The sequence below is a fragment of the Arvicanthis niloticus genome, unplaced genomic scaffold (assembly GCF_011762505.2).
Source record: "Arvicanthis niloticus isolate mArvNil1 unplaced genomic scaffold, mArvNil1.pat.X pat_scaffold_472_arrow_ctg1, whole genome shotgun sequence".
Lineage (NCBI taxonomy): Eukaryota > Metazoa > Chordata > Mammalia > Rodentia > Muridae > Arvicanthis > Arvicanthis niloticus.
This window is the reverse complement of record NW_023046106.1, coordinates 1-19,299: the sequence shown is the minus strand read 5'-3', so window position 1 is coordinate 19,299 and position 19,299 is coordinate 1. Positions and strand designations below refer to the sequence as shown.

At 36.5% G+C, this 19,299-nt stretch overlaps 1 pseudogene across 1 annotated transcript; it reads right to left on the bottom strand.

Annotated features, from left to right (window-relative positions):
• Positions 1-997: 997 nt before the first annotated feature.
• On the bottom strand, positions 998-19,019 carry LOC117702113 (ADAM DEC1-like; annotated as a pseudogene). The gene is made up of 13 exons (XR_013070321.1): positions 18,905-19,019; positions 17,260-17,378; positions 15,845-15,921; positions 14,503-14,581; positions 13,852-13,928; positions 8,864-9,044; positions 8,576-8,669; positions 7,305-7,376; positions 6,874-7,040; positions 6,428-6,510; positions 5,708-5,840; positions 4,332-4,507; positions 998-1,087 (listed from the first exon to the last, which is right to left on the bottom strand). The product of XR_013070321.1 is annotated as an ADAM DEC1-like (transcript).
• Between the last annotated feature and the right edge of the window lie 280 nt (positions 19,020-19,299).

Below are 19,299 nucleotides of genomic sequence, written 5' to 3'. Positions count from 1 at the left end.
TTGGGTCTTGGCATGATTTCTAGAGTACTCTGCAAAGTGGACCTACATTGTAGTTCAATGAAGTATTCAAAACTGCTTAGTAAATAGATAAGGAATCATCCCTTTCCTTTGACCTTGCTTCCTTCCTGAGGAAGTGATTCTTGAATGGTGCTGCAATTAATTATTTTATTTTACTCTCCCGGCAGTTTTAATTCCAGGAAATTTCTGAGAAAAGGGCATAGAATAACTCATTCCCCATCACGTATCCTAAATCCCAGCTTTCTGACATTGGTTATTATTATAGACTTTATATACAGAGATTATTTTACACTCAAACAAAACTCTAATACTAAATACCAAGCCTCTAACCCAAGTCACACTGGTCTGTAAAACACCCTCAATACCTGGGCTCTATTCCACTGAGGCATTTTATTTATTTTTTTATTTTTGTTTTTTGTTTTTAATTTTTTATTGGATTTTTATTTGTCTACAATACATATGTCATCCCATTTCCCCATTTCCCCTGGCTAGAACCCCCTATTCCATTCCCCTCCTTTTTTATGCTTTTATACCATTTAATTACATGCATTTTAAAGAGAATAAAACTGTTAAATTTTACATTGAGTTCTTAAATGCTACTGATTTTCTGACCACCTTGCAAATGATACCTATCATCTAAAGAAGCAATGAATTGTGCTCATCAATCAAGTCTTGTCAAAAATATACTTTAACCCTTTTCATATTAACTTGTTAACTATAGGAAAATTATACCAATTTTAGCACCATTTCCAGAAACCCTACTTTCATAAATATCAGGGTATCCCATTTTCTTATATGGGTATGACCAACCACATAACCTGTTTTATGTATAATGCATTCTTTCTCCACGACAAAATTAAGTCATTTAAAAAATGTAAGTGAATCTCATTTTAAGTGCATAGTTGAACCCAGTGGGACATCTTTTTCAAACCTCAAAGAAAAGTGAGAAGACCTTTGGAGAACAGAGAGAAGATGGTACTTACGTGATGTGGTTGGATGCTTCTTCTCTGCAGTCAGGTTGAGATTTCAGTCTACATGTCAGGGGCTCACAGCAAAGATTGGTACATTCCTTCAAAGAATAAACAAAACAATCCCTGTATTTAGTACAGATAACTGTTAAATTTCACTTTTAAAGTATAATAATTATTAATTATTTGAGAATTTCATATAATGTATCTTGACATATATATGGCATATATATATATATATATATATATATATATATATATATATGAATGAACAAGTTCTCATCCACATGATCCAGCCTGTCCTAGAACATCTTATGTAGACTTAACTAGCCTTAAACTTTCATATCTGCCTGCCTGTGCCTCCTGAGTATTACCACCATTTCTGGCTTTTGTCTACTTTTAGAAACCTATGTACACCTAGGTGTGGAGCCATCCACTGCAGTGTAACCAAATGTTATGGAGGTAACCAACTGCTTTCTACCTGGACACGGCAGGAAATTCATGCCTGGACTCTGGTAACCTAGCCAAGAATCCTTGGCTGAGGAGTTTATAAGATCTAGGGTTAAAAGTAACTATTATCCTGCTAACTAGGCATAATTGAACTGCCCTCTAAATTCACATTTTTACACCTAGCACAGCTCTTGGGCCTCATCAGAGAAGTTTCCCATTTTAAACTATTTACTCTCTTGCACCAATTCCAGTGACAATAACCATAGAAAGTCAGTAACAGGAAGAAACACTGTGCTCAGTGAACACTGTCTTCAAAGACCAAGGGGTGGAGGTCACAAATATTTTTTTTCAAGTAAATTTTGCCTAGAGACAAAATAGACACTTTAATCTGTCAAAATTTTCAAGGATGAACTTTTTTTAACTATCCAAATGATGTGAAAATAGAGAAAAAATAAAATTAAAATTTGTTTTTTTTTTACTACACCTGGCTAATAATGTTATTGAAATGTGTAATGATCACACTCACATACACACATATGCACACACATACACACACATACAAGCACACATGTATGCATGCACACACCTACACATGCATGTATGCATATGTACAACACAAAAACAATATATCTTTTAAACTCAAATTTATCAATATAATAACTACTTCATCTGTGTGAGTTTTCTTAGTCCAAAATGTAAGGGTTCCTGGTCATACAAATGAAAGAAATGAAATCCACCAATTAAGGGACTTAAAGGACAAACAAGTCCTGACATTTGGTAAGTAGCAAAATTAGCAGAAAATTTTGGCATCCAAATTGAGGTATTAAAACATGATTTTGCACACTTATACACTGTGGATAAATAATAGACCATTATCATTAATAAGTATAGACAACAAATAGTCAAAACCACATCCAATAATAAAATCCAATATGAAAGATAGAGCAAAAAATTCTTCATAATGTATATTTTATGGAAAATTTAATAAATACCAAGACACACAAAAGATATGAAGACATAATAACCAAAAAAGTATAAACCATACTTTCATTGTGTGTGAGATATAATTCCCTACATAAAAATTGAGGTCAATGATTAAAATATTTGACAAATCAGTAAGATAATTGTTCATGATAATAATAAAATAACACCAATGGTAATATCAAGGACTTTTAACTTATATCAGAAAGAAAAATCTTAAATGCCACAAAAGAAAATATGAAAATACTTTAAAATAAGCAATCAAATTCTGACAAATCTACATTAAAACTCTGATACACAATTCAAACTTCTGAATAAATGCACGGAGACACCAAACCTAAGACTCTTTCTACACTGTCTGACAGCTGTCAAACATAAAGGGTAAATCACAAGTTTCACTTGTGTTCACCAGTTATGAGCTCTGGCCTCTGAACTCATGGGTTTCATTGAGCTTTATTTTTCTAATTAAGGATAATGGCAATCTCTAATTTGTGGATTTGTTTTGCAAAACAATAACATGTAGTCTATGGAGTACTTTACAGCCTGTCTCATTTAAGTCTCTTCTAGCATGAATACCTTTTTAGATCTTAAAATAATGTAAGATCACAAAGTAGAATCCTCTAGAAGCCTCATATGAGCCACACATAGTGGTATATGCCTGCAATTCCAGCACTCATGAGTGCAGGAGGATTGTGCACTGGAGGCCATCCTGGACTAAAATGTAAAACTCTGTCTCAGAAAAAGGAGAAATAAACAGGAAATTATAGGCATCATTCCTAGGCATTTATTGATGCAGCAGCTGCCTTGGAATTATATAAACATTAGTGAAATCAAAATAGCCATCACCCTAGAGCCGTCATTCCCAACCTTCCTAATTCTGAGACCCTTTAACACAGTTTCTTACATTATATTGACCCCTAACCATAAAATTATTTTTGTTATTTCATAACTATAATCAGTTACTGTTATGAAATCATAATGTAAATATATGTGATTTCCAATGGTCTTAGGTGACCCCTGTGAAAGTGTCATTCAACTCCAAAGTCCATCCCAACCCACAGGTTGGGAACCAGTGTTTAGATGGTCTGTGCTAGGAGCCTGTACGCTATTGGTTCATGCAATTTTTAAATTTCCTTTTTTTGTATTATCACCTCCCTATGTCACATGCTGATTTTGTGAAAAAGGAGAAAATCCCCATGAGGAGGCCTTCCATCTAGCTATGTGACTGACTGTTCAACACAGGACTGACTGTGGCCTGAAACTTAGGCGTTCTGAATCCAGTGTCGACAAGGAATGTGGCATGCTATGGTAATGGCTCACTTCTTTACATTTGGCTTTGTACTCTTATGTCGTAAACAGATTCTATTGGGGTTTTTTAAAAATACATTTCAGATTTTATCCCCTCACCCTATTCCCCCCACCACCCAGGAACCCCCTATCCCATCTTTTTTTAAGTGCTATTCATAGGATAATTAACTAAGATCAAAATCAAAACACAAAACACCAATAAATCTATGTCACCCTCTGATAATGGTACCATTTTTTTTTCTTCAGAACAAATTTCTAAAGGAGCACTACAAAAAGAAAAGGGGACAATAGAGATGGCTCTGCAGCTAGGAGCACATGCTGCATAATCTTGAGGATGAGGGCTCAGATGTCAGGACGCAAGTTTGCCAGTTCAAAGCCCCCTGGATCTCCAGTTTTAAGGAATCTGATACCCTCTTCTGGTCTTCAAGGTGTGCATATAAACACACACACACACACATACACACACACACACACACACACACACAAGTAAAACATAAAAAATCTTAGAAAAAAGAAAATGAAAAAAATAAAGTGTATAAGTTTTACCCAAATAGCTCTGTTTTAAAATCTTAATAAATACAACTTTGAATCTATGTGTTTTCATACCTCAGGAGATCCACAGTCGCATCCTTCTCCTGTGTCCAGAAGTCGGTTTCCACATGATGGTTTTATTATGTTTTTAGGGTCAGGTGCCAGCAGCAGACACCTTACATTTCTAGATGAAAGGAATCCTTGAAAAAGTGTGCGGCTGACGGTACTGAAATCCCTTGGGGAATTTTGAACTATAACAGAAAAATAGAATACCATGATATGCAGTATAGAAGCTTGTGGGTAACAAACAGAAGAATCTGGTGCATCTCACTATGGGACCCACTTCAGTGGAAACTACACATTAGCCAACACCCAGGACATCTCTGTGTTCCTATGGTAGGTAGGTGGGTGGTAAAGCATATATAATATTCTATTTGAATGTTTTCTCCTAGCAATCCAGAAGAAAAGAGGAAAGAATTTAAACACATTGTAATTGTTCTAACTTCATTTCCGTGATAAAACACCTTGACACAAAGCAACTTAGAAGATAAATAAGAAGTCAAAACAGCTAGTCATATCACATCCAGTCAACAGCAAAGAGAAATGGATGCATGCATGCTCACTCGCTTGCTTTTGCTCAGCTCTATTTCTCTACTTTTATACAGTTCAAGACCCTTATCCTACGGAGTAGTGTCACCCAAAGTCAGTTGGGTCTTCCATATTAATCCCCAAGACAATCCCCCATAAGACGCTCAATGCAGACAATTGGTCACTGAGAATCTTTTCCCAGATGATTCTAGATTGTATGAGGTTAACAATTAAAGCTAACCATCACAGTAGTTCAAGGCTATCCAAAGCAACAAGAGAGATTAGTGTTACCACTGTTATCATCTACTCATCCCACACTGAGGGGTAAGCAGTAAGAGACAGCAGTAATGATATAGTTAAAAGAAATAAATGGAGATTCTTGTGATCCATGGACAAACTTCTCATATATGAGCACCTCAAGAACAAAACACACTATATTCATTGGTATATCCCCAGTCTTGGTATGGTAGCTGTCAGTACCAGATAATAAGTGACCCTGCTAAATAGACTATTCTGTTGGTGATGGGGATAAAGACATATTTATCTTGGGTATTTTTTAGTAAAACTATCATCTTAATCAGATTGGTATTCTTTTAGGAAAATATGGTATCACTTTAAATTAAAACAACCCTAAGTTAAAATGACATAGTAGTACCCATAATAAACTCTGTGGTTGGATATTCAGAAATCTTAATAAATGAATCTTGAATTTGGCAAATATATGTCCATGAAGAAGCTAGAGGTTGAATTATTAGGATACCCATTCCTTTGGAAGAAGATGCTCCTCCCCACATATGCACAGATCATTTAAACTATTTAGGAAAGGTGACTTTTCTCTTTACTTTGGGATGATACCATCTTACCTCAGGTACTGATTCATCACACAGCTGCCAGTAGGGACATTTGGTTGTAATATGGAACATCTTGCATACCAAGTGCGTGGCCCAACTCATGTGACATCAGTGCAACGAGAGCCACATTATTCTTTTTTTTAGCCTGGAAAAAATAGAAGCATCTGTTAGTTCTTATTTTATTAAATTATTTCTCAGTTCTTCTCAAATCATAATGTCTAATATGAATAACTTAAGAGAAGAAGAATAGTGTATCCATAAGTTCATTTTTCTAACACTGCTGCTTGCCTGGTGGGCCTGATATGATTGGCTCATTATGAATACAAGCACTAGGTCTGTGTTCAAGCTCAATCAATGACAAAGGAGCTACTAGACCCTGAATTCTCAGTAAACCAGGATTAGATTAATTGCATTCTCTATGCTGTTAATAATAAATGCTGTTAGGTGTCATGGTATGAACTTACATAGCTATCTGAGGCCATGGAGGTAACCTGGCTCCCCCTTTCTACTCAGGATGTGGTCCTTATTTTTTGGTATGAACTGAAGCATGAGTCCTTTGCCAGGCTAGTATTCATAGTCCAATAATTCTTCAGAGCAATGTTCAATAATGGTTTTATTTCTACTTTGATTTATCAATTCAGATGATGGCCATGGTGATTATTGTGGTATAGTATATTATGCCCATTTTCATAGAGGTGAAATTACAGGATGTCTTAGTAAAAGTATACAAACCTCAATTACAGACACTGAAGATGGTAGTACACAAGGAATTTGCAGCTGCCATTCCCACACGTCCATGGCGGAAGCTAGCTCCACTGTGTGAAAGGTAGAAGAGAACCCATTACAATCTGACTCTGAAACCAGTACAGTAGCTTTTAGTAATAATGTCATAGACCTCCTTTGGTGTCTACTAGCCTTCTGTATGTTCATGGGGCCCCAGGACAGCCTCTATAATATTACAGCCTCATAATTACAGGTGGATATTCTGTATCCAAGTATTGTTTTATTTACCTTATAAGGACCTTCAAATACTTCAAGGCCCAATTGCTAATGATAGAAACATCAGGCCACTCACAACTTACTGGAGAGATATGACTAAGCAGAAATTCTTGTCAAGAAACCCTGGAGATAACCATAGATTCTGCCTGTGTATCCCCACCCTGGCAAGAAGGATTCACCTGAGAAGCTGGGCATGGTTATGGATTCTTTTTCCAAGGTTAGAATAATGCCATCTCATGAAGTTTGTGAATGTGGCACCAAGGTTGGGTTCCACCTTTATCTTATCACGGTCAGACCAAATCTCCATGCCCACCAAAGATACTTGAATGTCTATGGTTTTATAAATCTGTGAAAAGAATAAATTTCATGAAAACACCCAGGATTCCTTTTAGTGCTCTTGTTGACCACAAGTGATAGATAAAAGGATGTAATATTCACTCTAAGTTTCCATATTGAAAACAGGAAATTATAGAAGAAAACTTTGTTACTGTATATGCTTTTTGTTTGGATGGAATCTTGCCCTTAGGTGATTCTTAGCCCTTTACAGTGAAGCCACAGGGAAGCCCCAAGCACAGGTGTGGAAACACACATACATGACAAATGCCCTTACCACATTGAGCAGATTTAGCACCTCGAACACAAAGCTTCTCATCTGAGTCACATTCCCATTATACATTTTATACTGAAAATTACAAAATACAAAAGTACAATATTAAAATAAAATTGAAGTGAGAAGGCTTATGGGTACAGGATTAAATAGAAAATTCATATGCTTGTAACATAGTTAATGTCTATTCAATCCATGACTACCTCATATCTTCTATTTCAACAAATTCTACTTAAAATAGAGGTTTTGATAAGATAAGAATTAAGTATTTCATGAGAAATTACAGTGTCCTCAATCTTTCTCTTTGTTTTTTGGTTTAGTTTGGTATGAGGTAGATGCCACTATGTAGTCAGGATGCTATCAAACTTATATATCCAAACTGGGACTACAGGATTAGAACTGGCTTTTTTATTCATGTTCAAGTTGAATACTTCAACTTAATGGCTTAAATATTTTTGCACCAACTCAATTAATTCAGGTTTGGATATGAAGCAATATAAGCTCTAGCTTCTCTATATTTATATAGAGTTCTGTGTTCATATTTATATAATACCTATTAAATTGATATTTATATTTTATGGTAAAATATTAAAATAATCTAACATTTTATTAAAATACTTCTCTTTAAAATTTTTTATGGTTGATTGGTTACAGGTATGTTATGGTTAGTTTCTGTTGACTTGACACAATATAGAGTCACCTAAGAAGAATCATATTGAAGAAGAGCCTTCATCTGATTGGCCTGTGAGCATCTCTATGGAAAATTTATTTGATTGATTATTGATGTGGGAGGGTCCAGTCCACTGTGGCCTGCACTATCCCTAGGCAGTTGAACGTGAGCTGTATAAGAAATGTAGCTGAGCAAGCCAGGGAAGCAAGCTAATAGTAGTGCTCCTGTATGGCCGCTACTTACATTCTTACCTTAAGCTTCTGCCTTAGCTTCCCTCAACAATGAACTGTAGCTTGCAAACCATATAAAACCCTTCCTTCTCCAAGTTTCTTTGATCATGCTGTTACCAGAGCAACAGAAAGCAAACTAGAACATAGCTATATGGTATTAAGGCATATTGCCATTATATAAATATTTGTTAATTGATGGATAATAAGTGGATGGCATGGGTGAACACTTTTGTCAAACAAGCAACCAAAGCAGCCAGGAAATCTAGTTGAACAAAAACTAATTGTTAAGTAAAAAGGCTTACATCTTCTTTTACATTTAAGTCAACTTATAAGTTGAAAGAACTAAGTAAGAGATAGCCATCTTTCATACTCACATAGGCATTATCCAGCACCAAAAAGAGACCAATGTACTTCTGTCCCTGAGGTAAGTTTTCCTGTTTTACAAATAACAAGAGAACCTCATTAATACTCATCTCTACTCACAATGATTCAGGTACTTACAATTTTTCTTCCAAAATAAATAAGAGTAATTTAATAGAGGTTTGTTTTTTTTTTTTTTTTTTTCAGACTAGCCATTTCAGAACACACTTATGTGTCTCAGAATCCTTGCTTAGACAATCAAAATACATAGTCTGAAAAAAAAACTATACTTACATTTGGGCTTTTTGAGTGACCTGGAAGTTCGAAGATGGCTTCGTTTCCTGACAACTTGCTTCTCACCATCCTTGTAATTAGCTGTGTTTGGTTCCTCCATGCTGTATGGAAGAACAGCATGTTCTCCCTCATCAGTGCTTTGTAGAGGCTTTTATTTGATACCACTGATCACGATGTGTGAAGTACCCTCTGTGGGATATGAGATTGTGTATTAGGATGCCCTGACATACCCATTCATACATCCCACTCAGAATGGAGTGGTATTCTCCCTCCATCCCATTTTCACACATACATTTTTCAGTCAAAGACTCTGTGACCAACACCTAATTATTCAAGTTATATCCATTATTTGCCCAATATTGAAATGAAGGTCAACAACTAACAAATGGAACCTCATGAAACTGAAAATCTTCTGTACAGCAAAGGAGGCCATCATTCATTCATACAAAGCAGCAGCCTAGAGAATGGAAAAAGATTTTTACCAACTCTACATCCAATAAAGGGGATAATATCCAAAATGTATAAAAAACTAAAAAACCTTAGATATCAAGAAATCAACAACAAGATCTGTATGATACTATTCAAATTGTTGGAGAGGAGGTTCAGAGTCTAAAAGTAAGGAGCCATCTCGAGTGCCATGCCAAATACCAATGGATTTGTTTTACTTCTAAAAGTGCAATGACAGTCACTATAATTGGGAAAAAGTTCAAAGACACTTGCAGTGTACTCAACATAATTCTAACACCTCTCTGGATGTTTTAACTTTGCATAGTGAGATTATGAATTTAAAGAATGCTGCTATGCTGAGCTTTGCTGAAGACTGATAAAATTATCCATGGCCTGAGGTCAATATTTTCATCTTGGTCAAGCTTCAAGAATGGCAGATACAGCTTGGTCATGCTAGCCTTTCTTATCCTGGGAATACTTTTAGTCCTGCCCATTGTGTTAAAGCTTGCCTTTAACGACATCAACATGTTGGTGGCCAAAGAACATAACTTGAAACTGAAAATCGACCCCCAGACAGAGTTATTAGTTTAACAGGTTGTCAAGCCAAGGACAGGTAAGATTCTGCACAGAGCCTTACCAACTCTTAAGACAGAAGTGCATTGTTTTTGATAATGCATATTCCACGATGGGTAAGGAAGGCATTCTTGTCAGAATGACTTAAGACAGGCTCAGTCTTATTTATGAAATAAAAAAGGGGGAGATGTGGAGAGCTTTGGGGGCTGCTTGGAAGAAATATGATATTGGCTAAGGACAAGAAAATGGGCTTCAGGCAGGAATTTGACATTGGGTCATGCAAGGAAGTAATTTCAGGCAGGAATCTAAATCTTAGGCTAGATCAAAGAAGTAGGCTTCAGGCATATTGGGACAGGGAAGTAGGCTCAGATATCTTGAACATCCTGATTAGCACCTTAGAAACAGTGATCATGGGAGTGATCACGGGACTTTATTTATTGCCTTGCTTGTTGTTCCTTGACTATTTGCATCTATTGTATTATTTGTTCCTTAACCTAGACCTTAACTGACCTTAATACTTGCATGTAATTAAAATAGTATAAAAGCAGATTTGGAAAAAATAAAAAAGGAAAACAAAACAAACAGCAGAAAAAAATATCACCACCACCCTCACAAAGTGCATGATAGACATATGAAAATGGATAATAAAGTGCATTATTTTATAGGATGAATATTTGGCAAGAATATAAATAAATAAATAAATAAATAAATAAATAAAATGAAAAAAGAAAACAAAAATAAATAATTTAAAATAGGGTACAGGTTTAAAGATAGTTCTCAAAATGAGAAAATCAAATGGCTGAGAAAGATTTAAAGACATATTCACCATCGTTAGCCATCAGGAAAATTGGAGTCAACTATTTTGAGACTTCATCTTACATTTTTCAGAATAGGTAAGAGCAATAAAACAAGTGACAGTCTTCATTGGTGAGGAGTAAGAGGAACATTAATTCTTTGCTGGTGGGAGTGCAAACTTGTACAGCCACTTTTGAAATTAGTGTGATAGTTCCTCAGAAAGATAAGAATCTATCTTAATCTATATTTACCACAAGACACTTACTCAACTGTATTCATTGCTATTCTATTCATAATAGTCAGAAACTGAAAACAACCCAAATGTCTCTCAATAGATGAATAAATTAAAAATATGCTACATTTACACAATGGAAAATTGTTCAGCTGTTTTTAAATGGCATAATGAAATTCACAGGTAAATGGATGGAACTAGAAAAAAAATATTATCCTGAGTAAGGTAGCCCAGACCCAGAAATATATGTATTTGCTTATACATGGATTTTAGCTGTTAAGTCAATGATAATCAAGCTACAATCTGTAGAACCACAGAGGTTAGGTACAGAACCTATACCACCAGGGGTACAGATAGAACTCCTAGAAAAGAAAAATAGAATAGATAGTTATGGATGGATTACTCCATATATATATATATATATATATATATATATATATATATATTCATATACATATATACATTCATATATATATGTATATATATACATATATATATATATATATATATATATATATATATATATATATATATATGAAGGGTAATAAAATCACCAAATAATTGGAGAAAGAGAGCTCCAATTGGCCATCTCTTGTCACCCAATGAAGCTTTCCAAGTATTGGGTTACATAAAATTGAATTGTTGGTCAAAAAATGTCTATGTCAAACCCTAAATAATCCAGGCTGTTGCCATGGATATATATTGATCCCCAAAAACTGACATCAAGGCCCCACTGTTGAAGACAATACCTACACAACACATTGAACATGGAGACTGGTACTCCATAGAGCCATAGAGCCTTTACCCTTAAGGATTATCATCTTGGATACAGGAAGTTACTCTACAAGCTAACAAGAGAAATGTAAACATCAACCTAGCCACAAACCTTTTGATTTATGATGCGGTTCTGTTTGTCAGATATGCTAAGGCAATGGGTGGCACAAATCTTATGGAAGTAACCAACCAATATCTGATTTGATGTAAGATCTACTCCATGAGACACTGCTTAGGTGACCAGGAACCTGAGACTAGATAGCTTAGAGACCTAAAGTACAACCAAAACATGCTCTAAGCATGCAAGCAAACAAAACCCCCAAACACATATAGCTATAGAATGACTCTTAATGACATTGGGCTATACTCATAGATCAGTGTTTTGCTCAGTCATCATCTGAGAAACTTCTTTCTGCAATAGATGGGTACAAATAGAGACCTACAGCCAGACATTATGCAGAGAGTGGAATAATCATTCATAAACTAAATGTCTTGGTCAAATCCCCTCCACTTGGGGCTCTAAGAATCCTGAGGAAGAAGAGGCAGAGGGAGTGAAAGAGTCAAAGAGGATGGAAGGCACCAATCAATCAAGGTCCTCTGAATCAACAGGACCAATGCTCATATGAACCCACTGAGACTGGGGCAGCATGCACAGGGCCTACACCAGTCTGTACCACTTAAGGTCCTAGAGCATCCCTAACCCAGAAGCCATATTCTTCATTAACCACTTGGAAATGAAAGTTTAGTTTTCTCCAAGGGAGTCTCACTACTTGTAAGGGCAGGCTGCATGCCCAGCAACAGATGGACAACAGAAATGAACTCAACAGTGACATTCCAGGTTCTTTGTCTCATGATGTCCTTTTAGGGCTTTTTTTTTTTTTTTAAGTTTGTCTTCTTTTTATTTTATTATTTTTCTCTCTTTTTACCTTACATGCCCTTTGAATATATATTATGTCTTACAGTTTAGTGTTTTCATGAAACTCTTAAAATGTGCAGATGAGTGGGTCTCTGTATCTGTTTCTGTGTCTGTATCATCTGTATCTGCATCATCTCTAAGTTTTATCATCTGTATCTTTTTCATCTGTATCTGTATCATCCATATCTGTATCTGTTTCTTGTGTTTCTTCTTGAGCGCTTTTCTTTCTATTTGTTTGTTTTACCCTATTCTGATGCATTTGTTTTCTTTTTATCATATTATATTATTCTTTAGTAGCCCATTTATTTCTAATCAGAGACAAAAAGGGGGTGGAAATCGATGGGAGGAGTGGGGCCGGGGAGTCATAATCAAGAATGATTATGTGAGGAAAAAAAGCCTATTTTCAACAAAAGTGAAAAAAAAAGGAAAAAAATAAAGCCTATGTCATTTACCCAGAATATTCTTAAGACTAACTGAAATGAAGCAATTGAAAAGAATTTGGAGTTAATACTATGAGCCTATTATTCTAATATTAACACCATGAATCTATTAGTCCAATATTTTCCAATAGTTTGCTTATTCATCCATTACATATTTCTTGGCAGTTGCTATGACTAGAGTGGAGAATGGAATAAATGACTGGTCACTCAGAAACCCTAGAGAGAACAAAGAAAGTTCAATAGAGCAGCCCGGTAACAAATTAGGACTAAGAGTAGCTTAAAGACTCTATGTCTCTTAAATTATTTAGTTATGAACTAGAAAGTTACTCCATATGTTAAAATATTTAAAGGTAATAAAATCTATGTCCATGGGGGTACTTTTATAATATAGGAAAAGTGAAGTCATGCTAAATATGAACCATGCTAAAATAACAGTTACATATTTTACTTCACATTTTAATCACATGTTAGATAAAAAAGCTATACTTGTAACATGTTAGTTAAGAAGATATGACACAGTGGATTGCAGAGGTGAGGTAGAAAAACTTGGTAATGAACACATGTCATTGGGCCATTTACCCCAATTATGAAATGATTAGCAGACTTTCCAGAGTCAGGGTGTAGCTTTGACAGAGCTCAGGCTGACTTCTAGAGCAACAGTTAACCAAGTGACTTACCATGATAATTTATTCTTCAGCCTAATCCAGCAATCAGCAGTGAACAGAAACAACCAAAATAGTAAGAAGACAAAGGGAGACATGAGGAAGACTAAAGGCTCTGTGACAAATGTCCCTTAGCATTTACTACTTCATTTCTCACCTCAACCCATCACAGGTACTGATACTGGCAAGAGATCCCCTTGCATTCTGGATGTGGCCTTCATAGTAGCAGGGTTTCTAAAATAGAAAATACATTTCATTGTTGAAATATAGACATTATAAATGCATATGTGTGTGCATGCACACACACAGAGGCATATCATTGATGAGAGTGTATAGGTCACAGTTATGACAACTACCATCTTGGCTATATAGGTAAGCTCAAGGATTAACCAGGATCTACCAGTCCCCAGGAATGAAAACGGAAAAGACACCAGAGGCTTGATAAACTGCTCCTCAGCTGGCCTTGTGGCTACAACATCTGAGTTGTTGCCTAACATGCATTTGTATGAAGATAGAATCCAAAAGGTTAATGTTAGTAAGAAGCCATTCTGCTCAGGATTTATAATATGATCGGCAGACCTTCCAGAATCAGACTTAAACTAGCTAGTTTAGCTTTCCATTTTACTTGTTATACTAGTGTGTGTGTGTGTGTGTGTGTGTGATTGTGTGTTATTGTGTGTTCACTCCTATCTTTGAAAAGTTTGCTGTGATTTCTAACCTGTTGTCTCACTGGCCATGTTAAAAGGCATCCTTAGATCTGCTCATTTTACAGGGAAATGGCAGATCCCAGGATGAATTCAGAGCATACCACATCTTGAGAGCGTCTGGTCCTCTCTTCTCCTCCAGGTGAGTAGGATGGTTCAGTGTTGTCTGGCCCCAGAAGATGCCTGTGCAGAGACGAAAGATGCAAAATGCACTCACAATACCAATAAATACTGATTTATCTGACATCATCTTCTGTACTGTAGGAATAACTGTGTGTACAGTTGAGACCGTGCTGGCTGACTTTTGACCATTGCTATTTTCATTAACACAATGCATTTTTATTCTCTCTCCCTCCCTCTCTCTCTCTCTCTCTCTCTCTCTCTCTCTCTCTCTCTCTCTCTCTCTCTCTCTCTCACACACACACACACACACACTGATATACCAAGTAAAATGACAAGCTAAGCCAGCTAGTTTAAGCCTGAGTCTGGAAAGTCTGCCAGTCATATCATAAATCCTGTGAAGAATGGCTTCTCACTAACATTAGAAGACTGCTTGGAATGTCCTGCTAAAGTAAATCAAAGTGTATAGTTACACCTTTAACCCCAAAGGGGGATAGTCACACAATTGCTTTTCTCTTGAAGGTTCTTTGTCTTTAAATGTGAATGGGTTGGGCCCTGATGAGATTCTATGGAGCAAGTACATGGTCATTGGAGGATGCTGGGTCATAGGTGTGAATACCTGTGAGAACAAATATAAAAGGCTCACTGACTGTTAGAAAACTTGTGACACTCCTTCACTCTTGCCATAGAATCTATTACTGTGACGTGTACCCTGATTCAGACTTAGGGATAAATTCTTGTGTACCTGTGTGTGGTTGGGGATGAGTGTGTCTATATGTGTGTGTTTGTATGCAATTCCAAATGTTCCAGCACACACATGGAGATCAGAAGACAAACTCCTGCATCCCATCTTACTTGGGACAGGGTCTTATGTTTGTCTCCTGTCTCACTGTGTAAGACAGGCCAGCTTCTGGAGATTCTTCTGGTTTTGCCTCTTATCTTGGCATTGGAGTCCCTATGGATATGGTTATGGGAGACTGTCTTGGGTACTTTAATTGATACATAAAGACCAAGTCTGAAAATGAACTGCATGACACCATTCATTCCTGGGTTTAAGACCCTGGACAGTGCATAAGGATAGGCAAAGTGATCTGAGGGGAAGCATGCTTGAATTTCTGGCTGTGCTTCTGACTACTGACTACTGTGACTTCCCTGCAGTAATGACTGCCACCTAGAATTCTAAGCTAAAGCAAACCTTTCTGCCCCTAATTTTCTTTTTCTGTTTTTATCATAGCCACAGAAATGAAGCTACAGCAAGGGAGAAGTTTCCCAATATTCTGCTGATACAGCCAATGGTTTGGACTTTCAGGAAGAAATTGTCCTTACTTGGTTCTCTTGAGGTGCAAAATGATTTCTTCTCCATTTAGTATGATCTGATATTGAACTTCTGGTGCATATCTTTCCTGAAAGTAGTTAATGATATAGTTATAGCACATAGTTATCAGCCAATTTAAATTATAATATTATAATACACTGATTGCATACACTATGCATTGCAATAGCAGAAATACAGAACTTGAAAGCATTTCACTTACATCTTATCTCTTTCTTATATCTAAAATGTATTTTTGCATGTTCATATGGATTTCATAAAATATATTCACTTGAAAACCACACAGATTAATGAGGCTTTAATTGGTGACATGGAGACTTGCCGTCTGCCTTAATGCATAATATACTGGACTGTGTACCATAATAAATTACCAACAGGATAGAAAGTATCTAATTTGACTTTAAAATAAATAGAATATATATTTTAAAATCCACTGAAAGTCAAGTGATAATATTACAGAATGAGAGACCATTGGCAACAAGGTAGATTGTTGCCTTTACATTGTAGAAAAGTGTTATCCCTGGGGAAAGGAATGGGCTCAGAGAAGACAGGCATGTGAAAGGCTAAAAAGAAGCAATGTCCCCCTCATGAACTAGCTGCCTCATGAACTGGTTTGCGATTCCTTCTCCTCCCATAGATTTGAGGAAACATCCAAACAGCTTTACCTTTGTAATCAAGCAAGGCAACTGATTCTCTAATATTAATTTATAACCAAATTCTGAGAAGTCCTGTGCTGTCTCCTCCACAGTGTTAAGGACAGACTGCTGCTCAGGCCACAAGACCAGGGGTACAGAGGGAGTTAGGGGAAGTGGGAAGTTGCGGGGGGGGGTGGGGGAGTGGGGAGGGGGGAAGAGGCCTCTCTCATAGAGACTGACAGGCTTCCGCTGAGAACACTGCCTGTGATGTTCTAGCTAGCTAAGAGACTTCCAGGTGTCTGGATTCCCCACATAAGGAAATAAGTTTATGACTTGGGACGCAATAAAAGGATAACAATGGCCAGTCATACTTCTCCCCAGTTTTCCCCCTGCTTCCTGGGAATCAAAGAGTCTGGCTGCTTTGAACACCACAATTTCCTCAAAAATCTATTAGAGGAGACCTCTAAAGTTCTTCTTGAACCCCATGCCCTCTCAGAGGCCTGCCATACTGTCTTGTGGTACTGGGGCACCAGCTTTCTTTGGACACCTACCCATGCTGTTTCTGCCTATTTGTCTGTGGGGTCAATAACCCTTTAATAAGCTTCACACCCCAACAACTCTTCTGTGTCTCCCTTGATCACCACATCCAAGAACTGTCAAAGCAAGAGCTGATAGCTGTACTCCAAAATGAAGCTGCTGGGGCTGATTGCGATATTACACTATCCATGAAAGCCCTCCATTTTGTCTTCAGATGACTATGAAACATCACTTACCTCTTTGCCATATCTCTCTGTCTGGTTGTTCTCAAGCCCTCTTCTTTGTGTAATGGGTAGTTTTTTAGGATGAACTATTTCATGAAGCTTTAATCCGGGGGCTAATGTTGTATTTATCACTAGAGAAAGTCAGAGAACATTGATAAGAAAGGTTTTGATTTGTTTTGTTTGGCTGATTGCTATGTTGTACGGACATGAATTAAGCATTCAGAACAAATTGTGTGACTGATTCAACTTTAATGACCTTTCTTTACAGTTTTACCCTCAAAACTGTAGATTCCACAGGACATAAAGCTCTTATTGACTCTTTCTTAGAGAAACTTTAAAGGAACATAGAACACGGGGAAAATGTTTATAGGTAAAAGGTTCTTCTTAATGTACTTAATTTAAACTGTACCAGATAGGTATTTCCTTTGTTTACAAGTGGTACAGAAAGAACTGACTCAGAGTCAAAAGATGCGGCTTGCAGTTCTAGCTAAAAGACTAATGAAAGTTCCTTCATCTTTCTATCTTTGTTGTCTAGCTAGGGTGGTAAAAAAGCACATACAAAAACTGTGTGAAACTCTGCAGCAGCATTGTAGAAAAACAGAAACACACCTTTTCTGTATTTGGAGCTTTGCAATTTTTTCACATGTGGTCAGTCTCACTGTTGAGTAGCTTCTTACTGTGGCAATCAGAGTACATTTGGGGCATGACTTAACTAACCTATCATGTAAATTACAGCCATAATTGCCATTGCACAGTTCACAAGGAAGGACTAAAGGGACCTGAAGGATTCCATCAGTATGTATGCATATATGATTCAGTTACTTTCGGTGTTATTCTACTTTACCAGTCTTTGGGACCCTCACTAATGATTAACAATATAAAAAACATATGAGACATGCAAAGGCTAAAGCCAGATCTAAATAGGAACCTTTAGAGAGTATCATTGAACACACAGAGATTGTTTGGAGCTTAGCTGTATTATTCAAGTATTTCATCAGGAGATTTACAAGTACATGTTTATGAATGGAAATGTGCAGGCTCCCAGCATTTGACTTCTTAACATGATTATGATGCCACCCCTAGCAAAACAGTCAGTGATGGCACCATCTGTGCACTTAGCTTATCCATGGTGCAATAAGAGAACAGATAACGGTTGTCAAGTTGTTCCATCTCTCAGTAATCAGCTTAAAGGGAGAAAGAGTTACCTTTTTAGGACTTTTCTTTTGACTATATTCTAGTACTAAGAATCATTCTTAGAAAAAATATCTCAAAGTACCAATTCATAAACAGCCTTGATTAATGACTATATTAACACATTTTACCTACTAGTATAATGTAAATACAGCAACAATCAATATTTATTTTATCTATTTTGAGAAATATCATATCATAATCAAATGTGATTTTTATTTAGTGAAGTATATGAAATTTGAAAAAATATATGGTGAGCTTTAGAATTCATGTTCATGTGTGATCTAAAAAATACCATCATAGGTATATTTGCATGTATGCAAGCATGTCGTTCTGTAGAGAAAGACACAGAAAATATACTGTGTAATTGTAGTGACCTTTACATTGTGGATGAAAATGGTAATTTTTTTCCATAGGTACATTCATCAGATAATCTGATTTTTTCCTGTAAGATGCATATACTTACCTTGGAGTTGAATGATAAGCCACAGGATGGAAAGCAGGACCCAAGACATGCTGGCTTCTGTGGGTATCTGAGAAGTTGCAGGCAGTATACTGCTATGGTCTCTCCAGTGGCCATTTTATCTCCTTCCAGTTCTCTTTATAAGTTTGAGAAGGAACATAAGTCTCAAATTTACTTTCGAGTTAAGGGATGTTTCCTAATTGTCTTGCAGACTAGCCAATGAACTGCAGCATTGAAATCCTGAGAATGTTCCTCCCGAGAACAATGTTTACATCTGTGCATCTGTGGAAAGGCTCATAAAGGACACAGCTGACAGTTCTTGAGGTTCTACCCTGATAGGAATGTGAACTCATAGGGCCCATGCACTGACACATACATATACAAATGTATAAAATGTC